This window comes from Anomaloglossus baeobatrachus, chromosome 1, assembly GCF_048569485.1.
Source record: "Anomaloglossus baeobatrachus isolate aAnoBae1 chromosome 1, aAnoBae1.hap1, whole genome shotgun sequence".
NCBI lineage: Eukaryota > Metazoa > Chordata > Amphibia > Anura > Aromobatidae > Anomaloglossus > Anomaloglossus baeobatrachus.
Window position 1 is genome coordinate 583,956,099 of NC_134353.1, and position 18,231 is coordinate 583,974,329.

Here is an 18,231-nt window from a genome sequence, read left to right on the forward strand (position 1 = left end):
AAAGTCTCCATCTTCTCTGTTCTGTCAGTGCATGGAAATCAGATTGCACTCAGAAGTCATCTGAGAGCAGTCCAATGGTGTCCATAGACTCATTGATATGAATGACCGAATACAATCAAAATACCAGATCAAACTTGAGCATACGGTGATTGTTTCCTTGGACAAACTCTGTCCAAAGAAAAAAAAAATTGGACATGTGCAAGGCCCCATACACTAACATTGTTCAGAGTGCGATATGATGTCTTCTTGGATTGTACTCGGACTGAAAATACACTCATCTGTACCTGCCCTAAATTAAATAAATACATAGTACATTTATTTAAAATACTGTGAAATATATTAACTGACTGCAGCGGTTTCTAATATGTTGTCAATTGACCTTCAAGGAATTGAACCAACAGCCAGCAATATGAATTTTGGCATCAGTTTGAAACAAAGAAATAAATCTGTTGTGACAATAGATTCATTAGCGTGAGAGAGGCTATGAGGCATCTTACAAGACAAATGACTCCACTTCATCTTGTAATAGTTTTTATAAATGACCACATTTGTTTCTTTGCAGGCAAACGAGCACTGTATTACCTAGTGCTTGTGAGTGGTACTCAAACCCACACTGGAACCCTCCACCAAAGAAGGTCACTCGGTCAAGGCATAAGATATTACGCAGTAGATCACTCCACCAGGTATGTCATGGATGGGAAATTGTGGGGAAAATTGTGTAGTAATGTAATAATGACATTCTTTACTGCCACCACATGGACCATAGGAACTTGTATTCATTGACCTCTATGGCCAACCGTCCAGAAATTCCAGGAGAGTCCGCAAAAATAGGCCACTTTTTTGCCCTTGTCCATAAAAAAAATGAGGCGTCCGTGATTTTTTTGAAGCTGAAAAAACTGATACATATTATTTTGACTGTAATTATCATCATTATACAGGTTACAGTGAATACAGCTGATGTCTTCATATCAGAAGTGTGGGCTGTAGGCATGTATCACTTAGAATTTATTATAGTTGTACACATTCATAAAAAATATTGTCTGTACATAATTTTTTGATAAGCTGTCCAGGAAAAAATAGAAAGTGAAGTTATCATCCCTTGCTCTGTGACCTGGGCAAAGGTCATTGAATATAGAGATGGAGGGGGTGAGCTGTCACAATCACCTATTGTGAATGCTTTAGTGCTGTATTATCTGTATAACGCCATGTGCACACTGAGTTTTTTACCGCAGTATTGGTAAGCCAAACCCAGGAGTGGGTAATAAATACAGAAGTGGTTACATGTTTCTATTATACTTTTCCTCTGATTGTTTTACTCCTTTTTATGGCTCACAAATACAGAGGTTAAAAAGAACCTCACCAAATACGTACCATGGGCACGTGTCCTCTTAACGACACTTGTATTTAAAAGTATTCTTTATAGGACAGGAAGCATGAGCATGCAGTCACACATACCAGAAGTCCTGTTGGTTTTCAGGAGAAAAATCCAGAAAAACACAGTAGTATAGAAGTAGTGGAAGTAGAAATTGACCTGCATTGCATCAGCAGGATATATTTTTCTTTTTTTTTTTGTGATATTCATTATCTTTTTTTTTACAAAATCTTCAAAATGGTGTATGTGTCTCATGAATTTTGAGAAAACCAAAAAATGCTCTTTTTAAATTTGTCTTAAATGCTCTTTGGGACTTTTTAACACAAAAGTCCCATTTTACAAACTGACCAAAAATATGAGCAACATTTTTCTGGTGTACATAATATCACTCCAGGGATGGACTGGAGTACATTTGAGACAAATTTTGCGACTTTTTGAAAAGTCGTACAGTGCGTATGGAAAGTATTCAGACGCCTTCAGACACCAGCCAATCTCCATCACCACATCCAGGCTATCAATATCAGTGACATACCGTTCCAGAGACCTTGAGACACTGGGTGTCCCATCACCCTGGTCAGGCCAGATATTGTTAAACCAGAACACCATTTACCAGGCCGACAAGTACCATCTCCCTTGTTCGTGGCCAGGGCTTGGACATTCCTCTGGCATGTGTGTGGTTGGACTGAGGTACTGATCAGGGAGAGGTTGAAGTGAGAGCCCCATACCCCTGGTGGATGAGCTACTGGACAGGTTAGGGGGGGGGTCTTGGTTCATAAAGTGGGTACAGAAAGTATTCAGACCACTTTACATTTTTCACTCTTTGTTTCATTGCAGCCATATGGTAAATTCAAAAAACGTTAATTTTTTTCTCATTAATGTACAATCTACACCCCATCTTGGCAGTAAAAAAAACAGAAATGTAAAAATGTTTGCAAACTTATTAAACAAGAAAAACTGAAATATCATATGGTCATAAGTATTCAGACCCTTTGCTCAGAAACTCATATTTAAGTCACATGCTGTCCATTTGTGATCCTCCTTGAGACGGTTCTACTCCTTCAGCTGTGTTTAATTAAACTGATAGGACTTGATTTGGAAAGGCACACACCTGTCTAAGGCCTCAAAGCGCAGTGCATGTCAGACCAAATGAGAATCATGAGCTCAAAAGGAACAGCCCAAGGAGCTCAGAGACAGAATTGTGGCAAGATACAGATCTGGCCAAGATTACAAAAGAATTTCTGCATTACTCAAGGTTCCTAAGAGCACAGTTGCTGCCATAATTCTTAAATGGAAGAACCACAACTCTTCCTAGACCTCGTTGTCCAGCCAAACTGAGCAATCGTGGGAAAAAAGCCTTGGTGAGAGAGGTAAAGAAGAACCCCAAGAGCACTGTGGCTGAGCTCCAGAGATGCAGTAAGGATATGGGAGAAAGTCCCACAAAGTCAACTATCACTGCAGCCTTCCACCAGTCAGGCCTTTATGGTAGAGTGGCCCGACGCAAACCTCTCCTCAGTGCAAGACATATGAAAGCCCGCATAGAAATTGCAAAAAAGCAGATGAAGGACTCTCAGACTATGAGAAATAAGATTCTCTGGTCTGATGAGATGAAGATGAACTTTGTGGTGATAATTCTAAGTGCTATGTGTGGAGCAAACTGCCCAATACAATCCCAACAGTGAAACATAGTGATGTTTGTCAGCTGCAGGAACAGGATGATTGTTTGCAATTGAAGGAAAGATGAATGCGGCCAAGTACAGAGATATCCTGGAAGAAAACCTCTTCTAGAGTGCTCTGGACGTCAGACTTGGCCGAAGGATCACCTTACAACAAGACAATGACCCTACGCACACAGCTAAAATAACAAAGTAGTGGCTTCAGAACAACTCTGTGATCATTCTTGACTGGCCCAGCCAGAGCCCTGATCTAAATACAATTGAGCATCTCTGGAGAGACCTGAATATGGCTATCCACCAACGTTCACCATCCAACCTGACGGAACTGGAGAGGATCTGCAAGGAAGAATGGCAGAGGATTCCCAAATCCAGGTATGAAAAACTTGTTGCATCATTCCCAAGAAGACTCATGCCTGTACTAGCTCAAAAAGGTGCTTCTACTCAATACTGAGCAAAGGGTCTGAATATTTATGACCATGTGATATTTCAGTTTTTCTTGTTTAATAAATTTGCAAAAACTTCTACATTTCTGTTTTTTTGTCAAGATGGGGTGCAGGGTGTATATTAATGAGAAAAAAAATGAACTTTTTTGAATGTACCAAATGGCTGCAATGAAACAAAGAGTGACAAATTTAAAGGGGTCTGAATACTTTGCGTAATCACTGTAAATGATCAGTCAAAAACATTTGAACCTTGGCTGGTTATGAAAAATAGAGGAGAACCGACACAGTTTTTTTAAGTTATATATTTATAAATAATGTAAAAACAATATGGGCTTCCTCCTATTTTTGATGACCAGCCAAGGTAAAGCAGACAGCTGGGGCATGATATTGCCAGGTTTGGAAGGCCCATGGTTATTTTGTCCTTCCAAGCCTAAAAATAACAGCCTGCAGCTGACCCAAATGCGGTGCATTGATTAGATGCGCCAATTCTGGCTCTTTTCCCAGCTCTTCCCATTTGTCCTGGTGTAGTGGCTATCAGGGTAATAGTTTTGTGGTTGATGTCAGCTGTGAATTGACAGCTGGCATCAAGCCCTGGGGTTAGTAATGGAGAGGCATCTATCAGACACCCCCATTACTAACCTGGTAAATGTAAAGCTTCTTTGTTACTTCTGGAACATACAAAGATATAGATAATTGTGCGCAAAAATGGATCACACAAGGGTTCAGTTTAATGTTTTGCAACTTTTGAATCATGTATTCCTTCAGCTAAACAAATATAAATAGAGGACCTTTCTCTTTAGAGCCTGTGCTAATCATAGGGCCGTACTGTATTAATGATTTAATTCAATGCTTGTTCAGGATATTTCTGTTATACAGTATACATAGGTAAGCAGCACAATTTTTTGCTTTGCCAGTATCTGTATGACTCAGTGAAAACTTAAAACACCAGTCCATCATTTTGGGGTTTTTTTTCACTGCTGGAGTGGTGCTTTAAAACTAGAAGTCCCAGAGAGGGGTCATTTAACATTTATACCATTGGAACCCTATGGAGCTCGAAATTCCTGGGACTTCTAGTGTTAAATGCAAATCCTCTGCTCCCTTTCTTATACTCATCTGCTGCAACCGTTATCTTCTTCCTCGATCTGGCTCTCATAGAGATATGCATTGAGCACTTGTGATGTAACTTCTGACTTCCAGACAGTCAGAAGTTATGAGCACAAGATGGCGCTGCCGGACCAGAGTGCCACTGAATAAGGATGAAGATGGTGGTAGGTGAAAATAATACCGGAAGCAAGGGGTTTATATTTAAAGCACCACTCCAGTGTGAAACTCTAGAGAACAGCAAGTTGTGCAAAAAGTACTGAAACATTGAACAGTTGGACATGTGCGTTCAAAAGATCAGAGAAGGTCACATTAAGGTCACCTGAAGAGGTTAGAGTGCATTTTAGGATCATCCTGAAATTTCTCCTAAAAGCCAAATATCCCTAACATTTTGTAAATATTCACCTCATACCAGTATACACCTGTGCATCTAGCAATAGACAATGCTCGTGCTTTCAATAGGAAGAATCTGGGATTCAAAAGGGATGCTGTAATGCTCCAATGACTAGGGGCAACTAATTTTTCTAAAGTAACAACTGAACAAAATTAAAACTAAAAATATCTTTATTGTAAACATTACCTTGACAAAAGGACCCTAGGGTCAGTTTAAAGGGAAGGTGTCGCGTTTTTTATTTTTGCATTAATAATAATGATTATCAAATAAAGTATTTGTAATGCAAAATTAAACTCACTGTTTATTTAGTTTTTATTTAATTCTAGTTTTACTGAAGCACTGAGGGGCTGCCAACTTGGATTTGCTGTAACGACAATTACTCACCTCCTTATGGCAGGGGCAATGAAGACCAGTGTTGGACTCTGACCCTATACTGTAAGATAGAGAAGGCGTCTGCTGTGAAATGGACGCGCCCCCTGGGCTGTCCAGATCACAGCAGAGGGAGGAGATCGGCGCCATCTTTGTGGAGCTCACAGCGTATGCTGTGTGCTTCACTTTCCCCCTGTCAACAACACCGGGATGTGTGAGTACTGGGCGCCGAGCCACCACCCCTCCACCCCACCGCTACCATCTCCAATGACACCCCCTCCCCCCGCTCTACCCAGCCCCGCTCTCCCCCCTGCTACCGCTGCGGGGGTGCATGCAGCAGAGCATTATATGTGCATGCAGAGCATTGTGTGTGTGAAAGCAGAGCATTGTGTGTGCGTGCATTCAGAGCATTGTGCATGCATGCATGCATGCACAGTATTGTGTGTGCATGTGTCGCGGGCGGAGGAGGGGACGCAGCGCTCTCCCACTGCTCGAGTCCGGCTGCTGCTGCGGCCTGCTGCTGCTCGGTGGCTCGAGCGATGGGCCGGATCCCGGGGACTCAAGCGGCGCTCCTCGCCCGTGAGTGAAAGGGGATTGGTTTTTGGGATTGTTTATTGTCCGTGACGTCACCCACGGTTGTGGTGATTGTATGGACACCACCGCTGCTCTGTATGGGGATCCCGGGAGCGATGACAGGGAGCAGCAAAGTTGTTGGTTCTCCCCTCCGTGGGTAGGGGGGTGGTCGTCCCGGGGCCCAGTGATGAGTTGGGGGGATAAGGGATGGCGGGGCCAGTGCAGGGCTTGGTGGGGTGCAGGGACGCGGGGGCAGCGATGTGCCTCACGGCACTGTGGTACTCACTCAGCCTGAGACGGGGACACAGTTCTCGGTAAAACACACGGCTGGAAAGACGGTTCCCACGGACGGCTGCTGTTGCTTTTCCCCAGTAGTTGACGGTGACGGTCCCTTTTCCTGCACCTAAGTCTATGTTGGTAGCGATGGGTTCCCACCGGTAACCCGCTCCCCGGCTTGGATATGTGCCGGAGGAGCTCCTCTTTGCCCGCAGGCGCTGGCCCTGAGAAACTGGTGCCTTGGCGGTGGCGGTGTCTCTCTCTAACGGTTGGACTGTTGCCTTCAATCGGGACTTGGTTGCTGGGAGACCCAGGAGGTCCCCTTCACTGACGGATTTGGAAAATTCACGGCGACTCCTAGCCTTGCCGGGATCCGAAAATTGACCCTGCCAATGGTGCTGGCTTCTCTTCGTATACCGCTCCTTTACCGCCGGGCCACCACCAGTCCACGGTCCTTTCGGCAACCTCCAAGCAGCCTCTCCTGCAGACGGTCACCGCCGTCTGCTAACCTTGCTGTTCTCAGTCCGGGGCACACACCCGGACTAACTTCAGGCTTCCTCAACTGTCACTTTCTCTTCCACCTTTACTCCTCTCACTTGCTCCTCTACCACTTCACTCTTAACTCTCCTCTAACTGTTCTCTCACTGTTCTGCCTGGTTTTCCCGCCTCCAGGGCTGTGAACTCCTCGGTGGGCAGAGCCAACCGCCTGGCCCACCCCCTGGTGTGGACATCAGCCCCTGGAGGAAGGCAACAAGGATTTTTGTGTAGCTTTGGTGTACCTATCCGGGGTGTAGGGTGTGGTGGTGTCATGACCTGTGACCCCTGGCTTGCCCAGGGCGTCACACATGCAGAGCATTGTGCGTGCATGCATGCAGCAGAGCATTGTGCATGCATGCATGCAGCAGAGCATTGTGTGTGCATGCATGCAGAGCATTCTGCGTGCGTGCATGCAGAGCATTGTGTGTGTGAATGCAGCAGAGTATTGTGTGTGTGAATGCCGCAGAGCATTGTGTGTGTGCATACAGCAAAGCATTGTGTGTGTGCATGCAACAAAGCATTGTGTGTGTGCATGCAACAAAGCATTGTGTGTGTGTGCGTATGCAGCAGAGCATTGTGTGTGTATGCATGCAGAGCATTGCGTGCGGGTGTGCATGCTGAGTATTGCAGGCAAGCGTGCTCGGTCACACACACAGTATATACACGGTATATAGTATATACACACACTGGCTCTGCTGCCCTCATGCTGCTCGGTCACACACACAGTATATACACACAGTACACATGGTATGTAGTATATACACACACTGGCTCCGCTGCTCTCATGCTGCTCGGTCACACATACAGTATATACACACAGTACACATATAGTGTATACACACACTGGTTCCGCTGCCCTCATGCTGCTCGGTCACACACACAGTATATACACACAGTACACATGGTATGTAGTATATACACACACTGGCTCCGCTGCTCTCATGCTGCTCGGTCACACATACAGTATATACACACAGTACACATATAGTATATACACACACTGGTTCCGCTGCCCTCATGCTGCTCGGTCACACACACAGTATATACACGGTATATAGGATATACACACACTGGTTCCGCCGCCCTCATGCTGGGTGCTTGATCACACACACAGTATATACACACTGTACACACACACACACACTGTGTGCATGTGGCAGAACATTGCAGGCGGACGTGTGGCAGAGCATTGTGTGTGGGCATGCGTGTGGCACAGCACTGTGTGCGTGCATGTGGCAGAGCATTGTGTATGTGCGTGCGGGTGGCAGAGCACTGCGGGTGGGCGTGCATACGGCAGAGCATTGCTGGACCGGGGCAGCAGAGCGCTATGTGGGGAGCACTATGCAGCTGTCCTTGGTGAAACTTTAGAAATTTGTGGTCACCAACAAAATGGCTCCGCACGGTGATCCTAAATTTCATCTTCCCTTACCCTGTTGGAAACACCTAGATTGGGAGGGGGAATGACATCACACACAGGAGAGCAGATTCCACCCACTTTTACTGCAGCTGTAATGTGAGCTAGTTCTACAGTAGGATTTCAGAAGCTCCTCGCCCTAGTGTTTAAGAATAGAAAATATCAAACCTTTTTTTTTATATATTTTGCTCAATTAAAAACAAATAATAATTAAGCAAAAAAAAAAAATAAAACAATAATACTTTACATTTCTTCAGTTATTTAATTTTTTTTTTTTTTTGGACGACACCTTCCCTTTAATATGTGAAATTCAGGCTCCCTTTAATACTAAATATCCTGCCTCTCGGGGGCACCATATGGCTTTCACATGTGTGTTAAGCTTTAGTCTGATATTTTCTTAACACTACAGTACTACGCATGTGACTGTGAAATGTTCATGAATATTTTAGTGTAGAGGTTATAAAAGAGTAATGTGGCTTAAACAGTAAATTCTCTAAATGCAATAGTAATCCTATCACTGTGTTTAAAATGAATGACCTTCCCTTCTGATATTTTTTATTGTAGTTCAATTAATATTATAAAGCTAAGACTATCATTAAAAAAAAAATCCAAAAGTGCTTCATCCACTGTAAAGCATAGCTTTACACACAGGAAACCTCTGGATTTAAAATGGAATCCAAACCATAATCTAGAGATCTCTGAAGATTAATGCTGATGTAGGCCATGTACAGTGCAATTACTTAATCTGCACATTGGCATGCACTGATTAAATCAATAGACTTTCAGAGCTCGTTACAGTCTGAGTGCTGGGAACTAAAAAAAGCGTTAAATATCTTTTCGTCCTTCGGACATTGGGATAGCTGGAGGTTGCTCAGATCTGTGACGTTTCATTCTAATGGCCGAGCCAATTGTCCCCCTTCTCAAGATAACAGGCTACTATGGTAGCCTCCCTTCTCCTATATTATGCAGTATTTGCATGTTAAAGGGAGCGTGTCAACAGAAAATGACCCACTGTGTACATTAGATTAATATTTTAAAGGGAATCCATCAGCAGGTTTTCACTTTGTAATCTGAGAGCAACGTGATATAGTGGCAGAGACCCTGATTTTAGGTATTTGTCACTTATTAGGCTGCTTGCTATAGTTTTGATAAATTCACTGTTTTCAGTAAAGGACTAGTTGTCTCATGCCTTCTAGTCTTCCTGCTCTGTGCAACTCCATCACCACCTCTAATTGGCAGCTTTTTGCCTATGTACAGTGTACACAGAAAGCTGTCAATCAGTGGTGTGGGTGGGGTTATACAGAGGTCAGTGTTCAGTGAACTTCTAGTTCTCCAGCAAAGAAAACAGTGATTTTATTAAAATTACCAGCCAAGTATATGAATCAGGGTCTCTTTCCCTACATCATGCTCCTCTCAAATGGGGTAAGAAAAACCTTGTGGTAGATTCCTTTTAATTATATATATTTTTAAATAGATAATGCCCACAAATCCCTATACAATACTCACATTTACTGTTTTGAATGAAACCTACCTTGTGCATTGACTGTGAGGTGTAAATCTGAGAAGGGGGCGTACCGGACTCCTGCGCACATGTGTTTCTAGTAGTGATGAGCGAGCATGCTTGTCACTACTCGGTACTCGCACGAGTATCGCTGTACTCGGGCTGCTCGGCGGGGACCGAGTAATCTCGCGATACTCGTGCTGTACTCGTGGTCTTCATTTCTGCATGTTGGCGCTCTTTTGAGAGCCAGCCCTCATGCAGCGATTGGCTGGCAGACCACTGCAATGCCACAGCCCTGTTAGTTGTGGAATTGCAGTGATTGGCCGGCCTGCACAGCGTGACCGAGCCTTTATATCGGCCGGCGCGCTGTGCTCTGCTCACAGCTATTCAGACAGTCAGTGTAGGGAGAGTGTCGCTGATTCAGGGAAAGCTTTGCGGCCCTTTATAGCTTTTTCAGTTGCAGGGCTGCAAACAGTGTGACCAAAAGTCCTTCTCAGGACTATTCTAGTTGTATACAGGCAGGCAGGGTATAGCCAGGTCGGAGTACAGTAGCAGAGTCCTTCTCAGGACTATTGTTGCTATATACAGGCAGGGTATAGCCAGGTCTGAATACAGGCTAGTGACCAAAAGAGTCCTTGTCAGGACTATTGTACCAGTATACAGGCAGGCAGGCAGGCAGGGTAGTGGTGACCGTATACCAGCCTTCATCATATCTGGGGCTGGTGTACACAGTGTAAAACAGTCCAGATAGTGTCTGACTTGTCTGTAATTGTCGCTCCCCAAAAAAACCTGTTAGGTTATTATTGCGTCCGTGCTTGGTTTTTAAAACCGCACGTGTGTGCCTGTTGGTGGCAGCGTACAGGTGCACTTGTGTGCAATTTCCACACACTTTGATATAACGCACAAGTAGTGAATATACACGTCAGCAGTGCACAGCATTGCAAAATGCGCAAGGGCATTGGCAAGGAACAAGGAAGTGGACGTGATGGTGGTGCAGGCAGAGGCCGAGGTCGTGGGCAAGCTCTAATTTCGCCACAACAAAGGGCCACATCTAGTCGCTCGCACGTCCTGTCCCAAATTCTTGGGGACCGCAGCAGTACACCGCTCTTGAACCAAGACCAGTGTCAACAGGTTGTTAGTTGGATAGCAGATAATGCTTCCAGTCAGATTGGCACCACCACAAACACTCTGTCTTCCACACGGTCAAGTGTCAGTAGCCGTGATACTGCACCGCACATTTCTGAACCTGATCCTCCTTCCTACCACCAGGCTGAGTACACGTCCTCCTCGGACATTAATGATCCCACACTTGGACACTCGGAAGAGCTGTTCACGTTTCCATTCACACATTCTGGCCTCTCGCCAGCTCATATTGAAGTGGGTCATGAGGAGATCGTCTGTACAGATGGCCAAATATTTGAGCAGCCACGTTCTCACGAAGTTGGCAACGTGTCTCAACAAGTGGTGGACGATGATGAGACACAATTGTCAGCAAGTCAGGAGGAGGAGCAGGGTGCGGAAGAGGAAGACGACGTGGTGGATGATCCAGTAACTGACCCAACCTGGCAGGAGGATATGCAGAGCGAGGACAGCAGTGCACAGGGGGAGGGAGGCGTAGCATCACAACAGGCAGTAAGAAGCAGGGTGGTGGCCCCAGGCAGAAGTCAGGCAACCGTTCCCCGGAACAACACGACGACACAAGGTGCCTGTACAAATGTTAGGTCTTCCCGAGTCTGGCAGTTTTTTAAGTTGGATCCAGATGATTCAAAAAAGGCCATTTGCAACACCTGCCGTGCCAGCATCAGCTGGGGTACCAAAACTAGCAGCCTGACCACCACCAGCATGATCAGGCACATGTCAGCCAAGCATCCGACTTTGTGGGAAGTACAACAGAGTCGAGGAGCAGTGCTTGCTGATGTCACTGCTACGTCTGGTTGTGCATGCGAGCCAATCCTCTGTCCATGCTGCCTGCGAACAAGCCTCCTCCACTCCTGCACCTGCAGTTGCCTACGCAGAAAGAACACCATCATCAAGCACGTCCTTGTCCCAGCGCAGCGTTCAGTTATCCATTCAGCAAACCTTTGAACGCAGGCGCAAATACACTGCCAACACCCCACATGCCACAGTTCTAAATGCTAACATTTCGCGACTGCTTGCGCTGGAAATGTTGCCTTTTAGGCTGGTGGAGACTGAAGCATTCCGTGACCTGATGGCGGCAGCTGTCCCACGTTACTCGGTCCCCAGCCGCCACTATTTCTCCCGGTGTGCCGTCCCCGCGTGGCATAACCACGTGTCACAAAACATCACACGTGCCCTGAACAACGCTGTTTCACCCAAGGTCCACCTAACCACAGACACGTGGACAAGTGCTTGTGGGCAAGGCCGCTACATCTCGTTGACGGCACACTGGGTTAATATTGTGGAAGCTGGGACCCAGTCTGAGCGAGGGACGGAACACGTCCTTCCACACCAAGGTTTGCAGGCCCTACCTCAGTCAGTGTTTCACCCACACTCTACAGCTCCGGAATGTCATGCTCTTCAGCCTCCTCCTCCTCCTGCGCATCCTCATCCACTGTGCCCTCCACACCAGTCACAAGCTGGAAGCACTGCAGCACTGCCTCGGCGAAGCGGCAACAGGCTGTGCTGAAGCTAATCTGCATAGGTGACAAACCCCACAATGCAGAAGAGCTGTGGACAGCTCTGAAACAGCAGGCAGATCACTGGCTCACACCTCTGAACCTAAAGCCAGGAAAGGTCGTGTGTGACAATGGCCGGAACCTGGTGGCGGCTTTGAGGCGAGGCCAGCTGACACATGTTCCATGCGTGGCCCATGTGCTCAACCTCGTGGTTCAGCGGTTTATAAAGTCATACCCAGAGCTGTCTGATCTACTGGTAAAAGTTCGCCGCCTGTCTGCACATTTTCGAAAGTCACCTACTGCTTCAGCCGGCCTTGCCGGCTTTCAGCGCCGTTTGCATCTTCCGGCTCACAGACTGGTGTGTGATGTCCCCACGCGTTGGAATTCAACTCTGCACATGTTGGTCAGGATATGTGAGCAGAAGAGGGCAGTTGTTGAGTACCTGCATCACCTAAGCCGTCGGGAAATGGGTCAAACTCCACACATAACACCTGAGGAGTGGAGATGGATGTCAGACCTATGTACCATCCTCCAAAACTTTGAGGACTCCACCAAGATGGTGAGTGGTGATGACGCCATTATTAGCGTCACCATACCGCTACTCTGCCTTCTAAAACGGTCTCTGCTGAAAAACAAACATGATGCATTGCAGGCGGAGCGCGATGAGTTGCAGCAAGAAACAGTAGTGGGTGTGGGTGATAACACACAGCCCAGCCTCGTCTCATCACAACGTGCAGTGGAGGACTATGACGAGGAGGAGGATGAAGACATGGAGCAACTCTCCGGCCAAATTGAGGATATGACATGCACACCAGTCATATCCTCGGTTCAGCGTGGCTGGCCAGAGGACAGGGTAGATGAGGAGGAGGAGGAGGAGGAGGAGGAGGACAGCATGTTCAGTCATCTTGTTGGTCAGGCTACTGAAGTCCTGGCTGTTAAGAGTCTGGCGCACATGGCTGACTTTATGGTAAGCTGCCTGTCTCGTGACCCTCGCGTTAAGAACATCTTGGCCGACAATCATTACTGGTTGGTAACACTGTTAGACCCACGCTACAAGGAGAACTTTTTGTCTCTTATTCCCGTGGAGGAGAGGTCAACCAAAATGCAGCAGTTTCGGAAGGCCATACTCACGGAAGTAGGCAAAGCATTCCCCTCACAAAACGCTAGCGGCATAGGTCATGAATCAGTGGACAACCGAGGCGTACAGCCGAGAGAGGCACAAGTCCAATCCGCCAGAGGTAGGGGAACAGTCTTTAAGATGTGGGACAGTTTTCTCAGCCCCTCACGTACCACAGCCCCTGAGGTGCGGGGTAGTGCCACAAGAAATCCTAAGTTTGCCCAGATGCTGAAGGAGTACCTTGCAGATCGAACAACTGTACTCCGACATTCCTCTGTGCCTTACAATTATTGGGTATCCAAGCTGGACACGTGGCATGAATTGGCTCTCTACGCCTTGGAAGTCCTGGCCTGCCCTGCTGCTAGCGTTTTGTCAGAGCGTGTTTTTAGTGCCGCAGGTGGAATCATTACAGATAAACGCACCCGCCTGTCAACTGAAAATGCTGACAGGCTGACTCTGATCAAGATGAACAAGGGTTGGATTGGGCCAGACTTCACCACACCACCAGCAAATGAGAGCGGAATTTAAAGTATACCCCCAGTGGTAAATTTTTTCGCCCATTCTTTGCAGAATGGACATTACAACGACAGGAGACCCGCTTCTTTGCAATGGGAACAATGTTTTGAGGCCCTCATGCACGTTTCTACCCAGGGACAACATGGAGCCTCCCAATTTTTGGCTGCCCTGCCTAAGGGCTATACTATAATACACCCACTTCCTTAAAATGGACACTTAATGTTTTGAGGCCCTCATGCACGTCTCTACCCAGGGACAACGTGGAGCCTCCCAATTTTTGGCTGCCCTGGCAAAGGGCTATACTGAAATAGACCCACTTCCTTACAATGGGCACTTCAGGTTTACAGGCCATCATGCACGTCTCTATCCAGGGACAATGTGGAGCCTCCCAATTTTTGGCTGCCCTGGCAAAGGGTTATACTGAAATAGACCCACTTCCTTACAATGGGCACTTCAGGTTTACAGGCCATCATGCACGTCTCTATCCAGGGACAATGTGGAGCCTCCCAATTTTTGGCTGCCCTGCCTAAGGGCTATACTATAATACACCCACTTCAGGTTTACAGGCCCTCATGCACGTCTGTATGCAGGGGCATTGGTGAACCTCACAATTTTGGACTGCCCTGGCAAAGGAAAATACTACAAAGACTCACTTCCTCAAAATGGGCACATTAGACTCAAGAGGCCTTCATGTACGTCTCTTCTCAGGGACATCGGAGTGCCACACAATGTTTTCACGTAAAATCTTTCATGTATTAATCTCAAAAAGTAACATACACCAGCTCTATCTCACTATTGGGTATGTGCCCTTAACATTTCCGCCATGAAAAATCATTTTGGGGTCATTTTGGAAGGTTTTCTGGTGAGTCCGTAAAAATGGCGTAAAACGCGGACAAAATTGTTCACAGCTGTGACTTTTCAGTGATAAATGCTTCAAGGGGTCTTCCCCATGCTGTTGCCATGTCATTTGAGCACTCTTCTGAGACTTTTGTGACATTTTTAGGGTTTCTCCATGCTGCCGGGGGGTCATTTCACAAAAATACTCGGGTCTCCCATAGGATAACATTGGGCTCGTTGCTCGGCCCGAGTACACGAGTATCTTGGGAGGCTCGGCCCGAGCTTCGAGCACCCGAGCTTTTTAGTACTCGCTCATCACTAGTTTCTAGTCCTCTAATGCTAGTCACAGGGTAAGGCTGGAGTCACACTTGCAAGAGACTCGCTCGAGTCTTGCATTGCATCACCCGGTACGGCTGCACACTCTCCTGATAGGAGCAGGTCGGGTGCATGTTTTTCTATGTAGCTGAGACACTCCTGTCTGGAGAGTGGCAGACCAGGCCGGGTGATGCGATGTCGAGACTCGTGCGAGTCACTCACAAGTGTGACTCTTGACTAAAGGCTACTTTACACACTGCGATATCGGTCCCGATATCGCTAGTGTGGGTACCCGCCCCCATCTGTTGCGCAACACGGGCATATCGCTGCTCGTGCCGCACAACATCGCCCACAGCCATCACACATACTTACCTGTCCGGTGACGTCGCTGTGACCGGCGAACCGCCTCCTTTCTAAGGGAGCGGTCCGTGCGGCGTCACAGCGACGTCACTGAAACGTCACTGAACCGCCGCCCAATAGCAGCGGAGGGGCGGAGATGAGCGGGACGTAACATCCCGCCCACCTCCTTCCTTCCGCATAGCAGCCGGGAGGCAGGTAAGGGGAGCTTCTTCGTTCCTGCGGCGTCACACGCAGCGATGTGTGCTGCCGCAGGAACGAGGAATTAACTCGTTACTGCTGCAGTAACGAGATTTGAGAATGGACCCCCGTGTCGCCGATTAGCGATTTTGCACGTTTTTGCAACGATGCAAAATCGCTTATCGGTGTCACACGCAACGGCATCGCTAATGCGGCCGGATGTGCGTCACGAATTCCGTGACCCCAACGACTCCGCATTAGCGATGTCGTAGCGTGTAAAGCCCGCTTAAGGGCGCTTTTCAATCAGCAATTAAATAATCTCTGCGATACTCGCCCAGAAAGTGGGGTGAGTGTCATGCGTATTGTCTGCGTTTTTTTTCTCACCTAGCATTCGTATGACATGCGAGTGTCATGCGAGTACCGTGCGAGTGGTATGCGAATCTGTAGATTTTTTCATACCAAGGATCTGTGTGACATGCGTATGCCATCCGTGTGACATGCGTATGCCATCCGTGTGACATGCGTATGCCATCCGTGTGACATGCGTATGCCATCCGTGTGACATGCGTATGCCATCCGTGTGACATGCGTATGCCATCCGTGTGACATGCGTATGCCATCCGTGTGACATGCGTATGCCATCCGTGTGACATGCGTATGCCATCCGTGTGACATGCGTATGCCATCCGTGTGACATGCGTATGCCATCCGTGTGACATGCGTATGCCATCCGTGTGACATGCGTATGCCATCCGTGTGACATGCGTATGCCATCCGTGTGACATGCGTATGCCATCCGTGTGACATGCGTATGCCATCCGTGTGACATGCGTATGCCATCCGTGTGACATGCGTATGCCATCCGTGTGACATGCGTATGCCATCCGTGTGACATGCGTATGCCATCCGTGTGACATGCGTATGCCATCCGTGTGACATGCGTATGCCATCCGTGTGACATGCGTATGCCATCCGTGTGACATGCGTATGCCATCCGTGTGACATGCGTATGCCATCCGTGTGACATGCGTATGCCATCCGTGTGACATGCGTATGCCATCCGTGTGACATACGTATGCCATCCGTGTGACATACGTATGCCATCCGTGTGACATACGTATGCCATCCGCGTGACATACGTATGCCATCCGCGTGACATACGTATGCCATCCGCGTGACATACGTATGCCATCCGCGTGACATACGTATGCCATCCGCGTGACATACGTATGCCATCCGCGTGACATACGTATGCCATCCGCGTGACATACGTATGCCATCCGCGTGACATACGTATGCCATCCGCGTGACATACGTATGCCATCCGCGTGACATGCGTATGCCATCCATATTGCGATATTTTTCTCGCTCCCATAGGGTTGCATGGGGGTGTCTCACTGACAATCGCAGCATGCGAGTTGTGTGGAGAAAAAACGCTCAGGATGGCATGGTCACATAGATTAACACTGGTGCGAGTGCAATCAGATTTTGCATCGGATCGCACTCACACAAGAAAATTGCAGATGGAAAAGCGCCCTAATAAGGCCATTAGATTATGTAAAGAATTGCACACACACAGATAAGAAAGGCAGATTTTTATTTTCTAACTCTTACAACATGCTGTCCTCAGCTTACATAGAAAAACCTGCTGACATTCCCTTTAAAGTATGGATCATCCCTGTTCCTTATTACAGACACCGCTACAGCACCACAATACAACAATTGTGGATCAGTACATTTTCTTCATAAGTGGCGATTATCAGTGGTCTAACTCTACAGATTTGTAAAGCATTTGTAACATTTATTGTAAAAGTCTACCAAAACAAAAACAAAAGATACCTGCCTCCATAGTATCCAATAATCAAAAAGCTATTTTATGTGCATTAAATTCACTACAAAATACAGTGATTATATACAATCAATAAAAGGTAGATGTATAGGGGTGTTAGAGTGTTGCTGTGTAACTGCATTATACTTTTACACATTGTACTAATACTTGTTGCTATATTATGTATAAATACCTAGTCTAATTGTTGATTATAAATTTAAAAAAAAAAAGTTTTTACTTTTTTTGTGTGTGCTTTTTTATACTATAGAATGATGCCCATAGGATATAAGGAGAGGATTCTTTGATGGTAACCAATTGTGTATTTTATATTTTGTTTCTTTTACATAATTATTTCCAGTAATTTTTTTTATCTTGATCTTTACTGGTTTTGAAAATAAAAATATCATCATTCAAGAATATCCCTCACACTAAGGCCAGTTTCACACGTCAGTGAAAAACACTGACGTTTTTCACTGGCGTGTAAAACGCGCACATGTCCCTCCGTGTGCCGTGAATTACGGTACACGTGGGTTGTCTAAGTGCAATCCGGGCTCTGTTCTCCGTGTCCCGTGATTGCACTTAGAAATCAACTCACCTGTGCGCGCTCCCGCTCTCCATGGTGCTGATCGCTCCCGCGGTGCAGCATCCGGCCGGCGCTGACCCCCGCAGCAGCTGCTTCCGGGTCGGCTGTGTCGTGCATCATGAATATGCGCGACAGTAATGAGCCGGCTCTGAAGCAGCAAGCAGAACGGGCTGCAGAGAGCGCCGCTGAAGCTGGGTGAGTAAAAATGT

At 46.9% G+C, this 18,231-nt stretch overlaps 1 protein-coding gene across 1 annotated transcript in view; it reads left to right on the forward strand.

Moving 5' to 3' along the window:
• Nucleotides 1-18,231, forward strand: part of TJP2 (tight junction protein 2) — a 300,601-nt gene that overhangs the window by 46,432 nt on the left and 235,938 nt on the right. Inside the window, exon 2 of the mRNA XM_075317823.1 lies at nt 563-683. The gene's annotated coding sequence lies outside the window, so the exon portion shown is untranslated. The remainder of the gene's footprint in view (nt 1-562; nt 684-18,231) is intronic.